This window comes from Callithrix jacchus, chromosome 18, assembly GCF_049354715.1.
Source record: "Callithrix jacchus isolate 240 chromosome 18, calJac240_pri, whole genome shotgun sequence".
Lineage (NCBI taxonomy): Eukaryota > Metazoa > Chordata > Mammalia > Primates > Cebidae > Callithrix > Callithrix jacchus.
The window spans coordinates 27,173,959-27,199,149 of NC_133519.1; the positions used below are offsets into that span (position 1 = coordinate 27,173,959).

At 33.7% G+C, this 25,191-nt stretch overlaps 1 protein-coding gene and 1 non-coding gene across 8 annotated transcripts in view; both read left to right on the plus strand.

Annotated features, from left to right (window-relative positions):
* Positions 1-25,191, plus strand: part of COP1 (COP1 E3 ubiquitin ligase) — a 229,676-nt gene that overhangs the window by 192,019 nt on the left and 12,466 nt on the right. The window lies entirely within an intron of this gene.
* LOC118149355 (small Cajal body-specific RNA 3) lies at positions 18,981-19,121 on the plus strand. The gene has a single exon (XR_004736738.1).

Genomic DNA, 25,191 nt, shown 5'->3' on the forward strand with positions numbered 1-25,191 from the left:
TGATTCAGTTACCTCCCACTGGGTCCTTGCCACAACATACGGGAATTTAAGATGAGATTTGGGTGAGGACACACCCAAACCATATCAGAGTAGTCTTTTTCATTCCTTTAAACCATCAATTTCTTTTCCTTTTGGCAAATAACTGTATTTGTGGAGTACAATATGATATGTTCATGTACATTATGAAATGATTAAATCAATCGCATTGTGAGGCTGCAAATTTTTTGAACTTTTGTGCCCCCTTTCCCTTATGAAACTGAATGCCTTTAGCAACACCCAGGTCACCTCTTGTATACTTTGCTACTTAGAAATTTCTTCTACCAAATACCCTAAATTCTCTCTCTCAAGGTCATAGGAATGAGCATATCTATCTTCTCACATACAGATTCTTTTTTAGTGGGAACATTTAAAATCATATTCTCTTAACAATATTGAAATATCCATTATACTATTATTAACTACAGTTACTCTGCTATGCGTCTCAAAAACTTTTTTTTTTTTGGTCTAATTAGCTGAAAGTTTAGAGCCTTGGGCCAACATTTTGGCATCCTCCCACTCCCATCCCCCGCCTCTGGCAACTACCATTCTATTCTCCATTTCCCTTGAGTTCAACTTTTTAAGATTCCTCATATAAATGAGATCATGCAGTATTTCTTTCTTTGTGTGGTTTATTTTACTTAGCATAATGTCCTTCAGGTTCATGTAAAGCTGAATAGTATTTCATTATTTATATACAGTTTAACCTTGAATGACATATGGGGGAAAGGGGCACTGACCTTCCACACAGTTGAAAATTTAGGTATAATTTGATTCTCTGACCCAAAAGCTTAACTACTAATAGCCAACTGTTGATTGGAAATCTTACCAATAACATAAATTGATTAACACACACTATATACTATATTTTTACAATGAAATAAACTAGAGAAAAGAAAATATTAAGAAAATCACTAGAGAAAATATATTTACTATTCATTCAATGAAGTGAATCATAAAGATCTTCATCCTCATTATCTTCACATTGAGTAGACTGAGAAGGAGAAGAAATAGGTGGGTTGGTCTTTCTCTGGAGTGGCAGAAGAAGAAGAAAATTTGCATATAAGTGGATCCTCACAGTTCAAACCTGTGTTTTTCAAGAGTCAGCTGTATACCACATTTTTTTATCCATTCATTTGTTGATAGGCACTTAGGTTGATATCTTATCTTTGCTATTGTGAATAATGCAATGAATAAAGATTGCACATGTTTTTTCAGTGTCCTAACACATTTTCTTATCCATTCATTTGTTGATAGGCACTTAGGTTGATTTCTTATCTTTGCTACTGTGAATAATGCAATGAATAAAGAGTGCACATGTTTTTTCAGTGTCCTAATTTCAACCCTTTTAAAATTGAAGTGGGATTCAATGCCCAGAAGTGTGATTGCTAGGTCATATTGCCATTCTATATTTAGTTTTTTGAGGACCTCCATGTTATTTTCTATAAGGGCTGTATTCATTTACATTCCTACCAACAATGTTACAGGGGTTCCCTTTTCTCCACATTCTTGCCAATGCTTGTTATCTTTCATCTTTTTTTTTAACATGCCCTATTTCACAGGTGTCATTTTTCTTTTTGATGATAGAAATTCTAGTAGGTATGAGGTGATATCTCATTGTGGTTTTAATTCAAACTTCCCTGATGATTAATCATGTTGAACAATTTTTCATATACCTGTTTAGTATTCATATGTCTTTATTTGAGAAGTGTTTATGCAGGTCTTTGCTTATTTTTTAAGTGGTTTGTTTTCTTGTTGTTTTGGTGTTGCATTGTTTATATATTTTGGTTAACACACTAACTGATGTATAATTTGTGAATATTTTCTCCCAGTTGATATGTTGTCTCTTCTCTCTGTTGTTTCTTTTGTTGTGCAGAAGCTTTATATTGATGGTTTGATGCATTCATGCTTGCCTATTTTTGCTTTTTGGGGGTTGTAGCGAAAACATTTTCCAGAGCATTATCATGGAGCTTTTATGTTTTCTGATAGTTTTATAGTTTTGAGTCTTATGTTTAAGTTTCTAATCATTTTGAGTTGATTGTTGTATATAGTGTGAGATAAAGACGCAACTTCATTCTTCTGCATGTGAATATCCAGTTTTCCCAACACCATTTATTGAAGAGACTGTCTCTTCCCGCAGAGAGATTCCTTTTTTTTCCTTCCCTGCCCCAGGACATAGGCATAGGCAAGGGCTTCATGACTAAAACACCAAGAGCAATAGCTGCAAAAGCCAAAATAGTCAAATGGATCTAATTAAACTCCAGAGCTTCTGCACAACAAAAGAAACAATCATTAGAGTGAACCGGCAACCAGTGGAATGGAAAAAAATATTCTCAAGCTACCCATCTGACAAAGGGCTAATATCCTGAGTCTACAAATAACTAAAGCAGATTTACAAGAAAAAAACAACCCCATCAAAAAATGGGCGAAGGATGTGAACACTTTTCGAAAGAAGACATTTATGCGGCAAAAAAAAAAACATGAAGAATGCTCATCATCACTGGTCGTTAGAGAAATGCAAATCAAAACTACATTGAGATATACCATCTCATGCCAGTTAGAATAGCGATCATTTAAAAATCTGGAGACAACAGATGCTGGGGAGCATGTGCAGAAATAGGAACACTTTTACACTGTTGGTGGGACTGTAAATTAGTTCAACCATTGTGGAAGACAGTGTGGCAATTCCTCAAGGGTCTAGAACTAGAAATACCATTTGACCCAGCAATCCCATTACTGGGTATATACCCAAAGGATTATAAATTGTTCTATTATAAAGACACATGCACACATGTTCACTGCGACACTGTTTACAATAGCATAGACCTAGAATCAACCCAAATGCCCATCAGTGATAAACTGGATAAAGAAAACATGGCACATATACACCATGGACTACTATGCATCCATAAAACAGGAAGAATTTATGTCCTTTGCAGGACATGGACATGGCTGAATCTGGAAACCATCATTCTCAGCAAACTGACACAAGCACAGAAAACCAAACACCGCATGTTCTCACTCATAAGTGGGTGTTGAACAATGAGAACACATGGACACAGGGAGGGGAACATCACACACTGTTATCTGTTGGAGGTTGGGGGACTATGGGAGAGATAGCTGGGGTGTAGAGGTTATAACATTGGGAGAAATGCCTGATGTAGGTGATGGAGGGGGGATGGAGACAGCAAACCACCATGGCATGTGTGTACCTATTCAACAGTCCTGCAAGTCTGTACTTGTACCCCAGAACTTAAAGTGTAATAAAAAATAAAAAAGCAGACAGACAATATTGTCAGTTAGACTGACAGCCAACTTCTCAATGAAAGAGTGGAAGCCAGCAGTGAAATCAGATATTTAGTGTGAGAAGGAAAACATTTGGCAACTAAAGTTATACATCCAGTGAAATTATCTAGACAATGGTAAAATAAATACATTTTAAAACAAACCTGAAGAATTTTCAGTCAGCAAACTGACACTAAAGAAAACCTTAAAGGATATGCTGAAGGCGGAAAGAAAAAGATTTCAGATGAAAGTCATATCTTTTTTATTAACAGTGTTTTATCTAGAGACTGGAGTTAGGTAGAGGAACTTATATATGTTCCATATCTGTGGATCTATGACATGACTCTTATCTGAAACTATTAGAATGAAATATGAAGTGTTTTAAGTATACAAATGAATATATTTGTTCCTAAGTGATTTTGTTCCTAAGGGAATAATAATACTGTATTTTTGTTGGGGGTAGACCCTGAGTCCATAGTAACTTCTGCTGAGGCTGCAGGCACCCTATTGTTTTGTCCGCTCTGAACTATATCATAGGTACCTATCTATTCACCAATCCTAAGTGCATAGCTAATAGTAAAAGGCAGTACTTATAAAGGACACTTCTTACTTCTTTAGCTCTTCAGAAATAACACAAAAAAGTATACTTTATCCTCAGGAAAAAAAAAAAAAAAAAGCAGTGGTCATTAGGGTAGACATTTTCTGTTGTGGCTTGAGACATCCAGATTCATACTAAAAGTTTCTGTAGCTCTAGGGTTGGGGGAGCTAGGGGTCAGGATAACAGCTTTCCTATTTTCCCTCTCTGAAACCAAGTGCAGCAGAACTTGACGTGGGAACCTATCAACTATGCTATAATACTTGGCTATGTAGAGTTATAACTATCTTAGACAAGAAAACACCTTTGTTTTCAGTTATATCATTAAATTTTCTTCTATTTTTATTTCTAACAAAAATATTTGTTATATAATGAAATACTGTTCTCAAGCATTTAACTAAAACTTTGTGTTCTTAAGCAGATCTTTTGCTTACCTTAATTTCTCCTGATTCTTGGCCTTTAAAAGTACTTGCTGAATGAATTAATATACTATCTTGTACTATATTTGTGTTCGTGTAACCTGCAAATTCCTTGAAAAAAGACATCCTAGTATTTTCAGTTAGAGCAGAGGGAGGCTACCTAGGTCGAAATTATCAGATTCCCCACTTACCAGCTGTGTGACCTTGCTGAAGAAGTTATTTAACCATACTGTGCTTCAGTGTCATCTCTATAAAGTGCTGATAATAGTAGCCACTTATCTGCTAGGGTTGTTATAATGCTAAAATGTGGTAATGCATGTAAAGCATTTGGAACAGTTCCTGATACACAGTAAGAGAGATGCATGTTTGCTATTAGTATATTTTTAATTGCCCCTAGAATTACACACCATGTTTGTGCATAATGCAGAATTAATATATAACTTTTGTAATGAATGATAGAACCCTTCAAGCTTGGCCTTTATCCTGTTTGTTGTATAATTAATTAAATGGTAATTAATTGGAACCAAAGAGATGCTGAAGTAGAGATGGGAGATACTTCTAATATCTAATAGGCTCACTTGAAACTAAATGGTAATAATTACTATTTAAGAAGCAGTTTTGCTGACATGAACCATTTATATGTACATATATAATTATTTCAAAATTACCATTTTGCCCCTTGAGATATAATCTCCAGCCTATTTTGCCTATTTTCAAAAGCAACAAAAAATTTTAAATGTATGCAGCTACAAAGAAATAGGCATTTATTATTGGCTTAATATTTTTATTAGATTTATATTATGTTCTTCTTTCCCTTCTCCATCACATTATGACTATTTCACAACTCAAGTCTTTTTTTTTTAACGTGTATCTATTTTTCAAATTCATGTAAGTTTTACTATCTAAGATAGGAATCATTCCCTTCCTAGCAACATTCTTTTGGGGGTGTGTAAAGCATCAGATTTCAATAAACTGGAAAAGTAAACCACATTTGAGAAGCCATGCAATACTGTATTCTAGTCTGCTTTCATTAAGGTGCAAAAGATGTCTATAATAAAATTTATGTATATGAATGGTTCTCCAAACTGACTGATAATCAGAAAATCCTGGGGCTCTTTCAAAAATAATTAACAATTCTATTTTTAGACCTATAAATATATATATTGAGGAAGGAAGAAGGAGGATATAGATCTGTATTTTGGAAAGTTCCCCAGGTCTCCTTGGGAAATTATATGAACAATCATGTTTGGGAACAGATGAATCATGTTGCCACTGGAAGAAGTTTGTTATACATTCTAACCAAGAAACCTAAATGGTTCTTAAGCATCTGCTAGCAGAAACAATTATGATTATGATTACTTAATGTCTGTTAGATTCTGCTAATCCATCACCTATCTCAGGAGGAAACAAATCCAAAAAAGTAAGATACTGTCTTTTTGATTTGTGTTAATTAAAAAATGCTACTCCTAAAAATATACTAACTTCCTATACTTATAAAGTTATTTCTTATCCTAAATTCCTCAATGAATGCTGGGAATATAACATAGGACCTCCCTCCCTCCCTCCGTCCCTTCCTCCCTCCCTCCTTTCTTCCCGTCCTCTCTCCCTCCCTTCCTCTCTCCCTCCCTTCCTTCCATGCTGTTTCTCTTCTTTTGTCTTTCCTTTCTTCTTTGCTCTGACTGGATGGTTTATAACACTTTAGGAAATTTCTCTGACTGAAAGAGAGCCAGTCTGAATGAACTTTTGTCTGTCTTGGAGTAGAAGGAAAGACGATTCTGAGCATGGACCCTAACTTCTAGACTCCCATCTCCTCCTCAGTGCCCCACTCTTCTGTCCAGACTAGAGTGGGTGGGGAAGTAGAAAAGGAAGGAAATAAAGTGGTGGAAAACTGAGGCAACCCTGTTAATTTTTTTTCCCCTAAGTAAATTATATGAAGTATAAATTTTCTTTAACCTTAAATGCCCACTACTGTGTGGACAGCCTCTGGGAAAACATTTGTAGCATTAGATACTTTATGGTGAATATTATAATAAAATTAGCAAAATGTGATTTATGGGGGTCTGCTAGTTGATGTTTTAAATTTTTCATCATTGTTATTTTTATATTTCTGTAATAGAGTTTTACCTATATTAGAATGATTAACTTTTCTTCCTCATTAAATCCTTTTTAAAAGAGTGTTTGTTCTGTATATGCCAATCTTGAAGCATAGAATTGATGCCAATTTTTAAACCACTTACTGTTGTTGTTTTTGGTTCTGTCTTTTTTATGGGAAGAAAAGAAATAATATTAATTTGAGAGTGTATTCTGAATTATGCCATTAACCTAACAATAATTTTTATTATTATCTCACCATGCTAAAAAGTGTCCAGAATATTTTGAGATTGGAAGAGATTTGAATTTGGTTTCTAATGTTTATCTTTTGGTAATCCCTACCAAATTTTCATAATAGCAGTGGAAAGAAGGAAAATGAATATTGGATATAATTTCCTTTACTTAAAAGCTTTGGATGAATACTATTTGAATTGGTTTAGTATGCCGAAGTGTATGTAATGGAAAAACATAATTATTTTCTAATTGAATAAAATATATTTAACAAATACTGAAAGCAGAATTAACTCAGCAAAAATATGCATTTTTTGCTTAGAAAATGGATGGCATTTGCTTAAGAAAAATTTTTTTTACTAATTTAAAAATATCCTATCTGGGGAAAAGAAACATACTCTTCACATTTTACTTCTACAGTCTCATATGTAACCACTATTGTTCTCATGACACTCTCCTATGTTGATGTGATCTCTATAGGGTTTGTGCCTTTTTAATCTTTTATTCTATCATTTCTTAAATTCTGTTTTATTCAGCACTTTCCCAAATAAAGCTATCAGGATTGACATCAGCTATTCCCAGGAAAATAAAAGGTTATTACTGCTGAACATTGGAATAATCTGATTATGTAGATTGAAGAAAAGCCAGTCTATTATAATTGCTGTAAAGAAGCCATTTAACTTTGTGCCTCTTTGCATTAGTCTTTTTTTAACTGCAGAGAAGCAGATTAGTGGGATGAAAATATAGATTCTTTTTTTGAATTGTGATAGGCAACTAAAAGATGAATATGAGAGCAGAAAATGAATTAAATCTTTTGGTTTAAATGATAAAGTGTTTACACATTGTAGAGAATTAAATAAGCAGTTGTTCTTTCTTTTATTTATCTTTAGGATCTTTGGTTCTGTAATAAAAGTAGAAAGCTTTAGGGAATATATTGTATAGAAAGTAAATCCAACTTCAAGATTCAGTTCCTTTTTGATGATTTATTGTTTTAAATCCTAAATATCTGAAGCAGTGACTCCATGACTCACCAAGCATATCTTTGTGAGCTGATTACCAGAGATTTGGAGAAAAAAATAGTAGCAGTTGGTTTTGCTTTTAGTGTTTTTTATTTCTCGCTACATTCCAAAATGTTTTGTTTTAGAAGATACAATAATTCTTATTTTATGTTATTTTTTTAATTGCTAAGAAGACTTTTAATTGCTAAGAAGACTCAAAAAAGTCCTCATGGAACTTTTACTGGTAGTGTTACCACCTGATAAATAGGAAGTAAAATGTATTATTTTATTACGGACTGTCTAAATATCTTTGTCAGATTCAAATATGCAACTGAATGTATATAATTTTTTTTGTAGCAGCCAAGAATAATTTAAGTTACACAACTAATACTGATATGCCTTTATCATTTTTTTGCTAACCAACCAAATCTGTATTCACATGATCATCCTTAATGTTTGTACTAATAGAGGACTACAGTGGTGCAAATTGAACGAAAATGTCGACTAATACGAATGAATAAATGAGGCCCAGCACAGTGGCTCATGCCTATAATTCTAGCACTTTGGGAAATTGAGGTGGGAGGATCACTTGAGCCCAGTAGTTTGAGACCAGCATGGCCAACGTAGTGAAACCCTGTCTCTATTAAAAATACAAAAATTCGGCAGGCATGGTGGCACACACCTGTAATTCCAGCTACTTAAGAGGCTGACACAGGAATTACTTGAACCGAGGATGGCACCACCACATTCCAGCCTGGGCAACAAAGCAAGACTTCGTCTCAAAAAAAAATGCATAATTGATAAAGAGACTTATAAGAGTATTTGCATTTTAAAATAGTTTTATATTCTGCACAGAATAAAATAGTCATACCTTTCCCAGTTAATAAATTAGCCTTGCAGCTTCAGAGTTCAGTAAGAATCCCTGTTTATTACTAGTATTGTTATTTCCTCAAAGTTTTTTGTCTTGTAAAGAATTTAGATCTTCTAATTCTACATCTTTATATTTTACTGGATTTTTAAAATCTGACAACTGATTTTCCCTTTACTAATAGAAAGCATGAAATGTCATTGATAGCAAAACAAAGTATAAGATCCCTTATGGAGATCCCACTGGTCTTACTGGTAGGGAAAGCCCAATTATCATATAGACTTTACATTCTCCATCAGAGTATCTACTATGTTAAAACAGGTTCCCAGTCATTCTAGAATAGAGAAAAACAATTATTTTATCCAGTGCATGATTGTCCTTTATACATTAAATTTATGCTTTTACATACTTCTGTTTTCTTTTTATTTTGTCTGTCCAAATCATTATTTTAGAAATACAGAGAAAAGGGTTGGCCAGGTACGGTGGCTCACACCTGTAATCCCAGCACTTTGGGAGGTTGAGGTGGGTGGATCACTTGAGGCTAGGATTTTAAGACCAGCCTAATCAACATGGCAATGCCTGTCCCTACAAAAAATACAAAAAGTAGACTGGCGTATTGGCTTTTGCTTGTAATCATAGCTACTTAGGAGGCTGAGACATGAGGATCACTTGAGCCCGGGAGGCAGAGGTTGCAGTGAGCCAAGATCATGCCACTGCAATCCAGTCTGGGTGACAGAATTGAAACTCTGTCTCAAAAAGAAGAAAAGGGTCATTTTTCCAGGGTAATAATTTAGGGGTGGTTTTGGATTCTGTCTTTTGGTTTTTTGTTAGTCTTTGTTTAAATGTCATATTAACTCTATACTCACCCATCTAATAGAACTAATGGTGGTGGTAGTGGTGAAGGTTTTTTTGTGGGGAGGTGATATTAGTAAATTGTTTAAAGGTAAATTTTTTCTATCAAATGAAAGCTATCAAAAACCTAGGTAAGTTACAAGTTTTTATATAGCCTGTATATTTTAGGTTTAGAGATTTGCATCAACCAAAGTTACTAAGAATGAAACTGTTGGCTCTGAATATGTGTGAATAAATCCTTAGGAAAAGATTTCCTACTTGCCCTTTAGGTGTCGTGTTTCTTACTAAGTGACAACTGTCAGTTACTTTTTAAAAATAAGCACAAGATTTTGGTTCTTTGCATGAATTGCATTTGAATTATGCAATTTTGGAGGATTTTCTTTGTGGGATTTTTTTTTTTAGAGAGGGTCTTGCTCTGTCACCGAAGCCATAGTGTAGTGCAATCATGGTTCACTGCAGCCCTGACCACCCAGGCTCAAATGATCCTCCCATCACAACCTCTTAAGTAGCTTGAACCATAGGCATGCGCCACCATACCCAGTTGATTTTTTTTTTTTTTTTGTAAAGATGAGTCTTTCTATACTGCCTAAGCTGTTCTCAAACTTCTGGACTCTCAGACTCCCACCTTGGCCTCCCACAGTGCTGAGATTACAAGTGTGAGTTACCGTGACTGGCTCAGTTTCTTCTTATTACAGTTAACTAAATTATACAAGTTGAATATCAGAGGAGTCAAATCAGAATAACCACAAACTTTCTTCTCAAATAAAGTAATGCTTGATGAAGCAGAAACATCTTTAGCATTTAGACCCTCTAACTGTAGTTACATCTTATTCAGGAGACCCAATGTCTTTTTTTTTAATCCCTGCATCATCTGTGCTTCAGAGTATTACATTTTCCCCCATTAATAGAGAACTTTTAGAAAATAAATAATAGAGAAATATGACCTGTAATTCTACCTCCTGAACAGAATTATGGTGAATGTTGATGTGACAGAACAAGACTACATCTCTTAAAACATTAAAACTAAATACATAAATAAATAATAAATTTAAAAGAATGTGAAGTAAAATTTGTATGTGATATAGGTAAAAAGTAACAATATGTTGAGCTATTTAATTATACATTTGCTGTTTTTATTTTTTGTATTTGCTGTTAAAAATTCCTGTAGTATACACCATCATATTACCTATTACTCTGCGTTACCACATGAGTTTTTTGGTGTAGTAATCTTGATAACATGGAGCCTTACATGGAAAACTTAGCAAGTCAGTTGTTAGGAAAATAGAGTGACTATATTTTGAGTAGGTCATGGTATACACACATGGGTATTTTTCAGTCAGATTATTTTTTCTGTTTTGCTTTAGTACATGAGGTTCAGTTTTCATCCTTGTCAAAATAAATGAGAAAACAAGTTTTACTGCATTGTTTGTTAATTAGATACTTTTACCTCATTATGAAGGCTGTGTATAAAAACAAATTTCTTCATCATAAATCTTTTAAAATTTAGAAGCATGTTTGTTATGTAGACTCTTAAGTTAATAACTGGCACTTTTTAATTGTTTTCTCCTTCATATTCTGAAGTGATTCAGATGTAGTATTTCAAATAGTAAGAATTTTTCTCATTTATTTCTATAAAATATACCTGAATTCTAACCTGAGACGTCCCAGATTTTTCCCATCAAAGATATCTCCTGAATAAAATATTCCAACTGACATGGAATTCTAGGCAACAAGTTTTGTTTGTTTTCAGTAGAGTACATGACATATTTAGTTGAATGAATGGATTCCAATTTGAATATGAGGTCCTAGGGGTAAGAGATTACTTTATTAAATTGACTTGCTAGTTCTCTCTCCCCATTCAATTACAGTTTAAAAAGGGTATGTATTTTGGTTTGATGTGTTAGAGTAACAATCTTACCTTATGAAATAACATGATTCACTAGAATAAGTCTGTACTGACATTTTTAAGGAAAATAGAAGTATTTATTTCCATTCTTCCTCCTAGATATACAAGTGTTTATGTATACCTATAGATACATATAACTTCAATTTTTGAAAACCATATGAATTTCATTTATTGAAAGCAGTTGTCAGTGTCGCCAGAATTCTTAATTTCTTAACACAATTTTATTCCCTTGTCCTCCTGCATTTCTTTCCCCTTTGAAAATGTTTTAGATATTTTGGAGGTTCACAATTAGGCAGAAAGAGTGACAGATAACTGCTCTTCACTCTAGTTTCATTTGTTAAGACTCCTTTTGAGAGAAAAATTAACATCAGCCGTGCAAGAGGAGCTTTTAATGTTCCTTAGTTCAGCATTTGAGATGAAATGTTAATGAAGAAAGAGCATGTAACAAACTTTGTGTTGTTTATACATTCCCTTGATTAATACCGCCAATTTTCACTACTCCCAATAAAGCACATCCAGAAGAAATATATTTAAGATATACTAGCCCTGTAATTTTTAATTTCATCTAGTTTGTAATTTTTTATAGCTTTCCTTGATATTTTGTTTGACCTTTGGGTTATTTATTTGGCACATAATAATTGTATATATTTATGTAGTACACAGGGCTATTGCAGTACAAGTAATGTAAGGTGATCAGATCAGAATAATTACCATATCCATATTTCTCATCTCAGAAAGAATAAATATTTATTATCTCTGTGTGTTGGAAACATTCAATATTCTCCTTTTAGCTATTTGAAATGGTATATTATTGTTAACTATAGTCATCCTACAGTACTATACAACACTAGAACTTACTCCTCCTATCTAGTTATAATTGTGCATCTTTAAACAAATCTCCCCATCTCCTAGCCTTTGCATTATTTAGAAGTGTGTTGTTTAATTTCCAAATTTGAGGGTTCTTCAAGTATCTGCATTTTAAGTTTAAGGCTGGTTTCATAGTTTCAAATATATTCTAGCTTGGTAAACATTTCATGTGCACTTGACAATAATGTGATTTTATTAGTTAGATTGCTCTATAAATGTGAGGTCAAGTTGGTTCAAGTGATTTGCAATTTTTCTATTTCTGCCTAATTTTCTCAACCAAAGTGGTGGTTTTGAAATTTTCAGCCATTAATTGTTCAGTTAATTATTTCTCCTTAAAAAAACATCAGTTTTTGTTTTTTTGGTGTATGCTCTGTTGTTTGGTGTGCATACATTTATAATTGTTATAGCTTCTTGATATGTATTGACTCTTTTATCGTTATGAAATGTCCCTATTTGTCTCTGATAATGGTTTTGATCATAAAGTCTATTTTGTCTAACATTAACATAGCCATTCCAGCTTTCTTTTAGTTACTGTTTATGTGGTATATTGTCTTCCTACCTTTTTTTAAATTTCAACCTATTTATGTCTTTGAATGTAAAGTATGTGTCTTACAAGTGGAATAGAGTTGAATTTTTTTGTTTCTTCATTCTGATAATTCCTGCCTTTTGATTGGGGTGTTTAGACCATTCCCATTTGATTTAAATAATGTCTTGTTTTGATTTATGGTGCCATTTTGCTATTTCTTTTCTGAGTGCCCTTTTTATTTCTGCAGTGGTCTTTCACTACCTTGTGACTTTGTAATGTCCCATATAAATTTATTAATTTTGTTTTGTTTTTTTCCTTATTAGTTGCTCTAGTTATCACAATTTGCATCTTACTAATCACAATTTACATTAGATTAATACTAATGTAATATTTGGTAAAATATAGAAACTTTGGTTTAATACCCCTACCTTCAAAATTGCTGCCTATTTGGTGCTATTTTTGTCATGTATATGACATCTACTAAAAATCCTTAGTGTTTTTCTCCCTACTTATTTTGTCATAAGCAGTGGGGGGGGAGAGAGAGAGAGAAATATAGAGGTTCTCAACTGTAATTGTGTTTTCTCTTTTTTCTTTGGAATGTATCCATTTTGCTTGATGTATTCAGTGCACTATTGTGCATATATTTCAGATTGTTATTCTTGAGGAAAAAAAAAACACCTTCATTCTAAGGTAGTATCCCCCTTTATTCTTGATATTTCTTGTCCTGAAGTCTTACTTTCTCTGAAATTAATATAGCTTCCAGCTTTCTTTTACTTAGCATTTGCATGATATGTTTTTCTCCATGTTTTTACTTTTAATCTGACTCTTTATTTGTAAAATAGGTTACTTAGAGATCACATATTGCCTTGCTCTGCCACTTAACGTATGTGCAATTATATTTGTGTTAAAATATATCTTCATGCCTGTTCCATATTTTTTCATTTATTTCTTTTTTCTCTGCCTTTTTGCAGATTTCATAGGATGTTCTTTATGATTTGTATCACCTCTTTTGACTTATTATTTATACCTTTCTTCACAATTTCTCTGAGTGATTGCCCTATAGCTTACAGTATGCCTTTTAAAGTAATCTGAATCTTTTTAAAGTAATACTGTACTGCTTCAAGGGTAGTATGAGAACCTTACAACAGTGTATCCTGAATTTCTTCAGACTATCCTTTGTGCTATTGTTGTTATATATTTTACTTTTACATATGTTACAACAGACAATAAAATGTTCCTACTTTTGCACTATTTATCTTTTAGAGAAGTTAAAAATAAGAGAGATAAATGAATATTATTTTATCTTTAGTGCTCTTCATTTATTTGTATAAATCCAAGATCCTGACATGCATCACATTCCTGATAACTTCTCATAACATTTCTGTAGGGTAATTTGCAGATGGTGAATACCCTTCAGTTTTTTTTGTCTGAGAAAGATATTTATTATTCCTTTTTGAAAGATATTTGTGCTAGGTCTTGAATTCTGGATTGACAGATATTTTCTTTTAGCACTTTAAGGATGTTATACCATTGTCTTCTTGCTGACATAGTTTCTTAAGAGAAGTCTGATGTAATTCTTATCTTTGTTCCCCTGTAAATAATATGTGTCCTTTTTTTCCTCTCTTTGTTAAAGATGTTTTCTTTGATTTTTCAGCAGTTTCTATGTGATATGCTGAGATGTTGGCTCATCTTGCTTAGTATTCTCTGAACTTCTTGAATATGGGTTTGGTCTCTACCATTAACTTAGAGAAATTCTCAGTTGTTATGTTTTAAAATACTACTTCTACCACCTTTTCTCTTCACTTGAAATTCTAATTATTATGGGCATGTTAGCTCGTTTGATACTGTTTCACAGCTCTCAGATGCCCATTTTGTTTTCTTTTTTCACTCCTTAGTTCTTTGTATTTTATTTTGAGTAATTTCAGTTGTTCTACATTCAGGTTCATGTTTTTGTTTTTTGAGAATGGAGTATCACTCTGTTGCCCAGGCTGGAGTGCAGTGTCATGATTTCAGCTCACTGCAACCTTCACCTCCCAGGTTCAAGCAATTTTGTCTTAGCCTCCCAAGTAGCTGGAACTATAGGTACATGACACCACACTCATCTAATTTTTGAATTTTTAATAGAGATAGGGGTTCACCATATTGGTCAGGTTAGTCTTGAAATCCTGACCTCAGGTGATCCACCTACCTCGGCCTTCCAAAGTGCTGGGATTACAGGCCTGAGCCACCATACCCGGCCCATGTATTTCCTCAACTGTTTCAAGACTGTTGATCATACCGTCAAAAGCATTTTTCACTTCTATTACTGTGTTTGTTTATTTCTAGGATTTCTGTGTAATTCTTTCTCATAGTTAAATCCCTTCACTGAAATTACCTATTTGACCTTTAACGTTTTCTACATTTTCCGTCAGCCCCTTTAACCATATTAATCATCATTATTTTATTTCATAGAGTTTAACGTTTGAACTAAGATTATGTCATACAGTTTTAACATTTGAACTGAGTGTCGTACTTGACTCTGGTTTAATGATTGCTTTGTCTCCTCAGATTCTATGTTTCCCTGAATGCCTGTAATTTTTGGTTCAAAGCCAGGCATGTTATATAGGACAGTAAATACTGAGGTAAATATTTTTTACACGGGTGCATTTTTTTTTTTCTGCCCGACCTTCAGTGTGGGAGTTGTATTAATTTAGTCAGGGTAAACGTGTTTTCACAGTATGGTCTATTGATCATCTGCTTTAGAATTATTAGTTACATAGGAAATGAATTCAAAATTTAAATTTCTAAACCCTCAACTTGTATATTTAGAGGGTGAGGACCAAGAACCATCTTTTGTTATTGTTGTTGTTATGGGTTACATAATTCTCTTTTGTTAAGTAGCCTAGAATTGCATGGGTGAAGCGAAGATCCCATCTCTGTCACATCCAATCTTGAAGCCACCTGTGGAAATTTAGAAGTGCCATAGTGTTCCCAGCTGGAAAGAAAATGCCAAAGTGTTCCCAATAGTCACTGCCACAGACCTATTCTTCCTTTACAGGAATGATTAGGAACTGTCTCATACCCTCCTGCGTGCCACATCAGGAGGCTGTCCATAGTTTGTTGGTCACTTTGGAAATGCAGAGAACAAATCCAAGGGAGACAGTAGATAATAGGCCAGGGTTCTCGTTGGTCTCCTCAGTGTCAAAAGCAAAGGCTAGAGTATTCTGGTAGCACTTACGGTTAATCAGAACATTAAAGCTGGATTCGAAGATCTGCCTCCTGAAAGGTACTATGTTCTGATGTTTACAGCCAAATTCCATGAAACATTGACTGATATATTACAACGGCTACAACTCTGAAATAGCTTATTGGAAGAGATGCATAGGGCAAGGTATTGGAGAGTGGCAGGTGGAGTACATGGAAGAACAGGTCTGTGCCAGTGATTGTTAAAAACACTTTGCATTTTCTTCCCAGATGGATACCTTCCTAGTATCTTAAAGTTTTCACCAACCTGGAGGCTCTGGAATCTCCATTTTTAACAAACTTTCTATGGGATTAATATATAATAAAGTGCTATAAAATAGCAGTTTTTGAGCTCTTTTCTGCTTGTATATTTGCTTAAGAATTTTCTAAATTAATGAATTTTGCATGATTCATTAAATTTTCAAGGATCCAAATGACCAAAATAAGAACTTACTTTAAGACTCAAAATATAACAAATGAGGTTAATTTAAATCAAGCACTGAGTTTTTAGAGAATATGTTCTGTACAATAAAAAAAGTAGTTATTACAAAATACCTTTCCAACTTTGACATATTAACATCCTAATTCCCTTCTGGCTTTAAAAATCTTTCTAAGTTATTTAAGTCTAAAACCTCAGAATCATTATTATTGCATCTCTTTATATTCTGTCTAATTATTTATCAAATAGCAGTTCTTTCTTTGAAGTATCTTCTATATTTATCTCTGTTTTCATTCCTGCTTTTCATCTCCTCATTCCTCTTCCTTATCTTCCCCTTCTCTTGATTTACTTCTAACAGCTTTATGTACCCTTCAGCCTTTATGCGCTACCAATTGTTCATCTTTATACAGAGATACTCAAATATTGCTTGTTACCTTTAGTTGACCCAGGTCTTTCAGAACAGTTTCAAATTCAGCATTTGCATGTACCTCTATCTAGTATATTTTGGCCAACACTAAAAATAACGGGAAATTTTTATAAATATATTACCTGAACTTGTTAATCTATTTCACTTTCTATATCTTTATCTAATTTTAAAATTAAAGATATTGAATAATCACAGATGTGATTTTAGACGTTATTCCTATATCTACTTCTTAACCACTCTGTTCCCTCATCTCATGTGTTTGAACTTAGACTATTATATCTAAACTGTTACATTCAAGATTTTCAGTAATCTAGTATAATGCTATTCATCTAACTTTATTTCTTTTTTCCCAACACAGTTCACTTACTTCATTAAGAAAGTTTCTTCCTTGTCCCATACTATTCCCATTCTGGCTTCTAAACTTGTGTTCATGTTGTTATTCATATATCTGTATTGCCTTGTCCTCTTATTTCAGCTTAACTAAATTCTCATCATTTTTTAGCTCAATCCTACTTTTCTTTTCCTCTTTTAACCATTTTATCTCTTTGGTTTCTGGTTTCTCACAGCTATTGATGAACCTATAGAATGCAGTCTACCAACTACCATTCAAAAATTCATCTTGAATTGTTTGTTGTGTTTCATTAGTGTTATCCCGGTTACATTTCTTGCTTCAACTTGGAGAGCAAAAAAATACAAACACCAGCAGCTACCAGGGAAAAAGCTACTTAATTCTCTGGGAAAGAGGAATTAAAGAGAGTTAGAATAAAATTTAAGTCTGCTTAATCTGGAGATCCTACCTTAATCAATTTCATAAGATCATAAATATACTGAATAGAATATACTAGTATTATTACTACTAGTACACTGTGATACTGATAGTAATGATATAATACTAATAGTATTGACATAACTGCCCTGTAACTGTAAAGAAATTAAGCTTATATAGTATTTTACTAAAAGTAGCTACCATTTATTTGGTGCCTATAATAGGCCAGTTACTTTTTGGTTACATGCTGTAAAGGAGGTAAGATTCTCACCTATTGCTTGATTCATGACGAGACCTCTGTAAGTTTTACATGACGTAGAAGTTTTACATGACACAGAAGGCTTCAGAAATGAAGACCCAAAGAATGGGTAAACTTGTGTACTTGTGTATTTTTATGGTTAGGTTTAATGAAGAGATGAATAGTCATGGAGAAGTATGATTGGAGGACAAAGGGGTATGATCTAATGGTAATAAACTGGGGGCAACTTAGCAAGGTCTGTTTGTTCAGCTTCTTTATGTCTGTCTCCAGAGGAAAGGACAGGTAAGGATGAGGGTCTTATGACCTGCTTCAGAGGAAAGTAAGAGAATTCTTTATTTAACCCACTTCAGAGGAAAAGTATGGGAGAAGTTCTTCCTGGTTCTGGTGTTTTTTCAAATACCAAGGTGTGTATTTGGAGGTAGTGTGTTCTGATCCCTAACAGTGCTCTACTGTGTTTTCCTTGAATCTTCATAAAGATTCTACCTAAGATTATCTGCTTTATATTTGAAGAAGTGAGTCTCTAAAAAGATTAAGCAGAACCAAAATTCACATCCAGGTTTTCATGTCTTAAATGTATTGTTTTTTCCGTTATCCCCAAAATAGTACTGAATTCTAGAATCAGCTTTGTTAGAGTAGTCTGGGGGAAATTTGCAAGTAGCTCTCTTAAATATGCACAGTTCTACTATGCTCAGAGGAGCTCTTCTCAGTATTAATCAGCAATTTATTCGTTTTTCCCCAATCATACTTGTCACTGTAAGCACATTGTTCTCAAACTTTATTCAGAAGATCATCCAGAGTCCAGAGATATTAACTATTAACATGTGCTGCAAGTTGAAAGTGTTTGGAGATAATATTTGAGTGCAGTGTGGCAAGGATAATCAATCAGGTTGTTCAGGCCAGTTGGCAGAAGACTTTGAAAAGCATTGAGAATGTAAGGAATGATGAATGTACGTGTTCTTGCGTATCTAAATCCTTCTTCCCTTGACAGCGTTTTCTTCCTAAGGATCACTTTGACTTTGTATGCTTAGTATACCTTCTTAATTGTTCTTTTTCTATTATCTGAATCCCAATTTTTTATTTACCATATTTGAATGCATTAAAGTATATTTAAATGATTTTTAATTGATACAGTTAGGTCATTGGAATATAAAAGACTGCTTAGCAAAAGTCTTCCTAATAATGAAGCACACCAAAATGGAAGCTGCAGGAACCAACCATGTGGACAAATGAAAAAATCTTTTGTCTACAGATTGCAGCAATCCTACATAAACATATGGAGGTCTCTGTCTGGCTTAGGACAGCTGGCTAAGTCTGATCGTTCCCCTCCATACAACCTTTAAAACTGCCACTCTAAATGTTGCTTTCCTTGCCATTTTATTCAGTATCTCTGCTGGTTATGGGTACTAGATTATTTTTTAAATGGATAACCAAGTAATGTTACCTCTTTATCCATCTGAACTGGTTTTTGGGGGTATCTTACAAGTTTTGAAAATTGCTATTATTTGCTTATTTAAGGAACCTACAACCAGGAAGTAGAATGCATGTAGAAATAGTACTCTTCTCTTGCTGGGTGTGGTGGCTCACACCTGGTAATCCCAGCACTTTGGAACGCCAGTTGAGGCAGGTGGATCACTGAATGTCAGGAGTTCAAGACGAGTCTGGCCAAGATGGTGAAACCCCACCTCTACTAAAAACACAAAAATTAGCCGAGCATGGTGCAGAATACCCATAATCCCAGCTACTTGACAGGCTGAGACAGGAGAATGACATGAACCTGGGAGGTGGAGATTGCAATGAGCTGAGATCATGCCACTGCATTCTAGGCTGGGTGACGGAGTGAGACTCCATCCCAGAAAAAAGAACAAAGAAACATTCTTCTAAGGGGCCACATTGGCTTAGCTAATTCAGGGTTACCAGTAAAGGTCATTCGATATGAAGGAGCTAATCAGAGATAGCTTCCATGAAGTATTTCTCATTAAGACAGTGATTTTTTCAAAATCCAGTTTTTGTAATCTTTTAAGGCTGTAATCAAAGTTTAGAAATAACCATTTGCAGAGGAAAGCTGGCTGCTAAGTTTACCTTCTTAGTACTGAATTTAAAATCTTGATTGTTCATAGTTTGTGTTTTGCTGTTAGTTGTGGGGAGAGGTTACACCCACCTGTCTCCCCCTGCCTTCTGCAACTTAGCAGCCACAGCTAGATTTATTTATTATTTTAAATTTTTTGAGATGGACTCTCACTCTGTCACCCAGATTGGAGTACAGTGGCGTGATCTCAGCTCACTACAACCTCCGTCTTCTGAGTTCAAGCAATTCTCCACCTCAGCCTCCTGCTGGAATTAGAGCTGCCCACTGCCATGCCTGGCTAACTTTTGTATATTCAGTAGCGACAGGGTTTCAGTGGCACAGGGGTTCATGCCTGTAATCTCAACAGTTTGGGAGGCTGAGGTAGGTGGATCACCGGAGGTCAAGAGTTCAAGACCAGCCTGGGTTTATTTATAACGAGTTGTATGAGGATCCTTGTTTGTGGTAGTAAAATCCCATATTTCTTACCCTGAACAGTTTTTGTGTTAGACAGTTGTCAAATGAGTAGCTATACTTTTCTAGGCCCTTTAGAAATTTACTGTTTTTTTCATTTTAATGAGCAATTTTAAGATTTTCTAAGCAAGGACACTAGTGGAGAAGAAAGAGGAGAATTTGGGATTAACTGATTTTGAAAGTGTTCCTTGTGATGAAGAAATTCCAGTTCCCCATATCTTAAATTGGAAGTTTGTGTATAGGGAGGTGGATTGGGAGGAGAGTGGGAATTTGGCCTGTCAATGCCATGTATATTAACTGTGGAACACTGTTTACCATTTGGTTCTGTGTCCAAGCCTTTTTTTCTGATGATATTACTTGAAATCATACTCACAGAGAGATATCTAAAAGACCAAATTTTGCGTATAACAAGGCTTTTAGGAACCTAAGTTTATGAGATTTGAAATGTAATGTATATTTATAACGTATGAGAACTGAGGCTCTCTTGTACTAGTAAATGACCATCCAAGACACCTTTCTCCGTCCTTCCATTCTGCTATAGTAAATTCAAGATAGGGCCCAGGCATGTGAAAAGCTTACGGGGTCAATATGATACAGATCAGCATTGGTGTATTTCTCAATCTTCACAAGTTGTTTCCTGGCTTTGCTGTTTCTTAGTTATGTGTATGAATTTGGACAAGTTATTAAGTCTAAGACTATTTTTCTTTGTAAATTGTGAATAAAAATAGTATCATCCTCATTAGGTTGCTATGCAGATTAAGTGAAATAATCCATATAAAATTCTTAACTAAGTCACTGACCTATAGTGCTCAATAAATAATTATGTGGTAATGATACAGGTTTTTAAGTAAGTGTTTGTGTGTGTGTGTGTGTGTGTGTGTGTGTATGTGTGTAATAGTAAAAGGAGACACAGATCTGAAAATCTCAAATTCACGAAGTTCATTTATTGTCTGCCTTGCCAACACAGTTCAGACAGCGAATACACTCAACCCCTTTGATTTTTTTATAGATTGCAGGGAAGGCTTACTTAACATTTTAGTTTAAAGAGCAAGACCTTTTATTGATAGATTGTAGTTTTGTGTTCATTCTTTCTTAGACATATTTACATATATTTTTACCAAGTCAACTTTGAAAGACCACATACTGAAAGAAAGGTCAGGAACCAAAAGAAACTATTAGGCTTACAAATGGCATTTTAAAACCTTTGAAGATGATATTGGAACCTGTGTTTGAGTATCTTTGTATGGACTCTAACTTGGTGCCCAAATGCAGCATAGATTTATGTCTAGAATAAATAGGTCACTGTATTCAATAGGGGGATTCTCCTGATGAATCAGATAAGTGAAATATATTTAACTCTGAGATCCAAAAACAAAAGAAATCTGATATTTTTAAAGATGCATTAGAAAGTGCTTTTAGGATTGTGCATGCCAGGAAATCAACAATGGCCCAGTAGGATAAAGTAACAAAATGTCAGTACTGGTGAAGAAATTAGACTATTGAATAGTATCAGTATCTCTTAACAAAGCATTGAACAAAGAAAAATTTTAAGACTGTCTATATCTTATATCTGTATTTCTTCTAAAGGTTAAGGGAGAGGATGTTCATAAGGCAGCTGTAGATCACTCATGAAAAGAAGGGCAAATTTATTTGAAATTGTTCTGTGGCTGCAGTATCTTGAGTGAAAATCAGATTTGACTATACATACAGTCCATGACCACCTACATGAGAAGAGAAGCTATTTTAGTTTTCAGGATGCAGTTGCACTACAAACAGTAACAGCCCATCCCAAAGAGGAAAAAAAATGAAGGAAAAGCCCATTCTTTTATGTTCATCATCTTGGTATGAAAAAGAGCTTAAGGCAGGTATGGTCTTTTATATTCAGTGACATGAAATCATCACTGCAAATTAACCCTCTCTCTTCTGACAATGAGAAAACATATTTGTGTTCATAAAGAGAATGCCTGTGTCCAAATAAGACAAGAGGCTCTATGGAGAGAATATTAAGGAATTGACAGATATAGTACAGATTGCGAGTTGCTTTGTGTGAAGTCTAGTTACCTCAACTTTTTATTTTCTTCTTTATATTTATTTGAGGAAGAATATTAAATTCAGACATGTTTCTCACTGTTCTGTGCCCTTTAGGGAGCTGTATTTGCAGATACTATAATTTACCATTTCCATTTAACGAAATACTTGTTAAAGGACTTAAATGAACATAAAATTTAAACTTAGTGGGCACACTTTAAGAAGAAAATTCACTGCTTATAGGACAAATTGTTTAGCACAGAACTGCTTATAATTTCACTAGCCATTTCAGCTGCAGTTTTTGCTTTTAGAGGACAAATGTGAATAGTATTTCAGTGTACTTTGCATTTTCTGTGTCACTAATAGTATTCTACCACTTGAAAGGGGAACTAAGCTTAAAAATCATATACTAGGCTTTTTTCCCCACAGTAATCTACTCTGCCACTCTGTCTAGCTATCTATATATAGCATTTATGTTTTGTCCACATGTTAATTTGATTTTAGGGATACAGATTGTCTTATATAATTCTGGCCCATTTCCTCCTGAAAACCAGTTATGGCATGTCTATGAAAATAGAAAACCCTGTAAAATTGTTTTTTTCTTTAAGAGAAGCCTACAGACCTCTCTTAGGTGATGAAGAGGCTTAGAATTGAATATGAAATTTGGCTTGCCACTTAAAACAGAATGGAGTCTCAAGTTGGATATAGGATTATTTGTTAAATCTGAAACAGAAAAAAAAAAAAAGATAAAGGGAGGATATAATCACCAAATAGAAAACTTTCGACTCAGTACATTTTGAGAAAGCCCCAAAGATGTATTTCATCTATCACACAATTCAGGTTTACATTAATAATAATAATTTACCTAGAAAGACTTCACACCTGAAAATAGTTGACTTCCTAACAGGGAGATGAGAGAGACTCAGTTTTCCCCTATTCTTTTCTACTGTTTGAATTTTTACCACATGTGTATATTAACTTTTCAAGTTAACTAATAAATATATTTTTCTAAATAAGAAAAAGGTATCTAGGTAGTCCTTGAGGAATCCATTATATATTATCCTCATTTTTAATCCAACAGTCTTGCTAAACTCTCTTATTTTAATTATTCATTTCTGCATTCCTTGTATTTGTATGTACACACTTAAATCATCCACAAATAATTAACGTTTAATGTCTGGTTTTTCAGTACTTACACCTTTATATCGTTTATTCATTTGCCTTATTTTGATGGCCAGAATGTCTGCTGTACTATTAAATAAAAGTTGTGGTATCTGGTTACCTTGACTTGTTCCTCACCAAAGGGAAAGCTTTTAAATAGGTTGTCATTAAGTATGTCTGCTGTAAGAGTTTTGTAGATACCTACCTTTATAAGGAAGTTTCCTTCAGTTCTCAATGTGCTGAGAATTCTTACCATAAATGAATGCTAAAGTATATTATTGCTTTTTTTTATACCTATTTAACATGATGTAATGTTTTTCTTTCAAATATTGGTCTAGTAGTTAAAATAAATTGTTTTTACCTAATATTAAACCAACCTTACATTCACTGGAATAAGCCCAACTTGGTCAAGATTTACTTTCCTTATATGTTGTTAAAATCAACTTGCTACTGTTTTGTTTAGGATTTTTTCATCTGTCTTTATGAATAACATTGTCCTGTAATCTTTTCCTTTTTTGCATTGTCCATATCAAGTTTTTATATCATGGATATGTTAGCTTTGTAAATCAAGTTAAGGAGTTCTTTCCTCCTTTGATGTGGAAAAATTTGTGTAATATGGAATTACTTCTTTCTTGAATATTTGGCTGAACTTGTAGGTGAAGTCATGTAAGCCTGAGGTAGAAATATTTTTGACTGTTTATTTATGAATTTAGTGCCTATAGGATGATTCTTGCTTTCTATTTCTTCTTTATTAATTGGGTAATATTTTGTAGGAAATTTTTAATTGGCTTAAATATTGAAATTTATTAACATAAAGTCTTTTCAGTTTCTTTTTTTCTGTGAAATTATTCATTCTCATTCTGAGAGAAGTCATTAGTTTTGAAGAAAGAAATTTTAAATAAAGAATGGTTATATTCTGATTTTGTTTAATAGTTATCTCTTCTTGTTAATAAAAGGGGGAGAAATGTAAGGTGGAAATGTTTATCATAGTAAATAGCAAGGCTTATGTATAAAACAGTCTTTATATTTAACTGGGAGAGGGGAATGACAAAAATATTTACCTTTTTGGTAATTCAGTGCTATATTCTGGGGGAAAATAGCTTTATAGCTGAAATGGCTTTCCTATTATACTGAATGATTATGGAGATCTTCTAAATATAGTAGTGGTAAGGGGTTTATGTATTATGTTGGGAAATCAGAAAATATTAAAATCATGAATAATGACTTTTAATTGTTAAAGACCAATATTGGATTTAAAGTTAACTTATGAAATACGTATTTGTTCTTGTGTGTTTGTTCTCAGCTTTTTAAATTGATATTATTGTGGTATAATTTACATAAACATAAACTACATACATTTTAAGAGTATTCAGTGAATTTTGACAGATATATGCATCAGTATAATTACGACCTCAATTCATATATAAAAACATTTTCATCACCCAAAAAGTTTCCTTATGTCACTTTGTAATCAGTCCCCTCCCCTTCTCCACTACAGGCTACTTATAATCTTCTTTTTGTCACTATAAGTTAAATTTAGCTTATTCAAGAATTTCATAAACAGGAATAATACAGAATGTAGTTTTTTGTGCCTGGCTCATTTTATTTAGCATGATATTTTGAAATGCTTGTGTTATTGCCTGTATCTATAGTTTTTTTCTTATTAGTAATCTATTTTA